This window comes from Pithys albifrons, chromosome 18, assembly GCF_047495875.1.
Source record: "Pithys albifrons albifrons isolate INPA30051 chromosome 18, PitAlb_v1, whole genome shotgun sequence".
Taxonomy (NCBI): Eukaryota; Metazoa; Chordata; class Aves; order Passeriformes; family Thamnophilidae; genus Pithys; species Pithys albifrons.
This window is the reverse complement of record NC_092475.1, coordinates 6,728,164-6,731,489: the sequence shown is the minus strand read 5'-3', so window position 1 is coordinate 6,731,489 and position 3,326 is coordinate 6,728,164.

Below are 3,326 nucleotides of genomic sequence, written 5' to 3'. Positions count from 1 at the left end.
TATGGTGGTAAAGAACTTTTGTTTTCTAAATATGTGAATGCACATGTACATCACATCAAACACTTTGAGGTTTACTGGAGCTCCCAGGAAGCCACATTTTGTATGCATGTCTAGGAATCAGCTTTGTTCTCCCTGTTCTGTATTCTTTTCATTATTATCCTTTATTATTTGTTGCTTACCGATAATGAAATTCCTGCACTAACAGGTGTACCACAGTAGGACCTTCATTTGCAGTGTAATTCTGTTTGACAATACATGTTAAAGTCCTATTAGTGTTTTGTAGGAGTGCACTTTTCTTCTAATTAAATCAGTTATAAATCCTAATTAATGCTTTTCATTTAGCTATTACTTTGCTAAAGAAGGAGCAAAGTATTTAAAAATATTTATTTGTAATATGTCAGGCAGAGTCCAGCTGCTGGAACAGACTTTCCTACCCATTGGGCCATCATAGTTACTTCTTTTTTCAGTCTGATCTGCTCACCTATTAAAATAATGCCCTGACTTTTGGTTAATGAACAGATTCTTCTTATCCCTTGGGTTTAGTAGTTTGTGCTGTGTCACATTGTCAGGGTTGTATTTGATATTCCACCATCCCAAAGTTCTCAAAAAGTTTCTAGAAATGTTGGCAGTGACTGTGGAGGGCTTTTCCTTTCCTGTGCAAAAAAACAAACCAGCAGTGAAGAATGTGATGTATTGCTGGCATGGGATGCAATTCCTGGCCACAATTCCTGTTGTCAGTGTAAAACAGAGCCCAAAGTGCCACTTGTGCTGTTGGCCAAGATCAGCAGCAGGGACTGGAACGTTGACTTGGCAAGTTTTAATGGATTCAAGCAAATAGTTTGCTGGAGGATGTTTGCTTTGTTGTGGTTTGCTTTTTGTTGGGGATGGCAATTTAATTTTCTTTTAATGTAGGTGAATTTGAATGTTGGTGAAAATTGAAAACTGCAGAAGTCTTAGAATCTGAAACCTGTATTTTTTGAAGATGCCACACAAGTGTGTCCTGCAGCTTTACATCCATGTGTCTGTTCAGGGAATTCACAGGACAGTCACTTTTGTTTCCATCATGTTCAGGCCTTGGCCTCTCTTCTGCAGAGCTTAAAAAAGGATCCACTTAATGTCAGTTATATAATAGGGGGATGTTTTTGTGATGTGGAACCTGCCCACTGGGAACTGGACTAAAATTCAGCGACTTCGTCACTCAAACACTGGTTGTGACACCTGGTCCAGAGGTGCAGGAGTGGAAAGGGGCTGGAAAGCTGTGCATCCTGAGCCCCAGTCCTGGGATCTGCCTGGCTGGCTCCACACTTGCAGAGGTTCAGTCCTTCTGATATCAGTGGCCCTGCAGCCAAAACCCTGAGGGTGTTCCCACATCCACACCTGGCTATCGATGTTCAGAACTGCAGCTTCATTCCCTGCTCACACCAAATCAAATGGGGTATTTCATGTTCTTTCATGGGATATCCAAAAACTACCTCTTCCCCCTGTCCCAAAGAATCCATAACAGCATGTGCAGGCTCAGACTCTGTGGAGGAGCTGTGGTGTCCTGCTGCAGGTGACACCTCCCTATGCTCACCTGTGCCATGAAGGGATCCAGAAGGAACTTGGCATTTTGTCTCCATGGAGAACAGTGATTCTTGGACACCTCCTATCCTGGAGCTAAAGAGGTGGGGTTTGGGGTGGATTGCTGCCTCTCCAGCCATCTTTTTCCACATGACCTCTGAAAACAGCTTGTCTTCAAAGGATTTTATATCTCTGTGAATCTTAGTTGAAATGAAACCATGTTCTGTAATGCTGCTGGCACAAGAGAGGGTGTAGCAGCCCTGAATCTCTAGAAAATAAGACTGAAACCCTTCAGAGAAAAAGCAGCCCCAGAAGCCATCAAGGAGGCAGAGCTGAGGAGGAACATGTAGTGTCTGTTCTGGAAAGACTGGAATTAGTGACATCCCTGCTGATAAAACTCTGTAGTTAGTGAATTGTAAGCTTCAAGGGTCAAACTTCAGTCTGTTAAAATTTACTTCCTATGATATAGTTTTTAGGAATAATTGTAGAACAATCTTCTGTGTAACTGGACTGAACTTTCAGAGTTGTGCAGTGGGAAAATGCACATGGTTTGCTAAGACACCCTCTTTGGTCTCCCACTTCCACCCCATGAGATCATCACATGCCAGTCAAATTGACAAAAAAAACCCTTCAAAGTTCCCTTTAAAACATGATGCTTGTTAGATTAAAATATTTCTTATTAATGTCCTATTCTTTGCTAAACTGAAGGAACACAGTTGTCTGTGAGTGCCCTGCCTTGCTTTGCAGCCCAGACACCAGTTGCAGTTGGTGGATTTTGCTCCAGATTCAGAGCTGTGGTGACCCTGCCAAATAGTTTCTTAGTTGCATTTAAAAATAAAAGGCTGTTTAGACATTACAATCCACAGAGGGTCTGAAGTCAATGTCCTAAACTGAATACAAATCACAGACAAAAAGTGTTTTGTTGGGAGGACCACAAATGGAACTGATTACAGCTAGACAGTGGATTTCCTTCTGGAGGATGGAGCTGATAGAATTCCTTCCTGACAGCTAGAAATTATAATTGAGTTGGGGTTTCTTTCCTGTATTTCAAACTTTACCAACCTTCAAGATGAGTAAGATGGATGAAATCCTAATCCATCTGCAATTCTGCCTATAAACCAGGATTTTAAACTAAACATGCATCCAACTGCCCAGTTCCTGTGGAGGTACCGCTGACAATGTCGTGGCTGTGGTTTTGTTGAACATTTGTCTTCATGTGGATTAAAGTATCTCCTACAGGTCAGTGACAGAATTCAATTTACAGACTGACCACAGATCTCATTTGGGGAAGAACCGGTTTCATTATGGCATTGGGTAAAATGAAATTCTCTTTAAAATGTTTCCCTCCCAGCTTTTTGTAACATACCCAGCAGAACTCAACCTTTGTGTCATATTGGAGACACCTCTAAGAGGTTTTCTCAAAAATTAAGGGTGCTGTGGTGAAGAACAACCCCTTCCTTTTGCCAAAGTGTTCGTCTCTGACTGCGTGACTTTTTCCACCTAGTTTTTCCCTTGTTCCCTCTTGTTTGCCTCCTACTTTCTGCTGCCAGCAAAAATCAGACCATGCTTTGCTCGATGGTGGAGGAGGGCAGGAAATAGGGAATGGGCAGGGAATAGGGAATGAGCACGGCAATGATGCTCTGGTTTTTCACCCCTCTTTGGTCTCTTGGGGCTGATTTGCATTTCTCCTGCAGCCAAGGACAGGCTACCTCAGCTGACCTTTCTTCATCTTCCAGTCCACGTCCTAAATGTGACAGCAGTTTGAG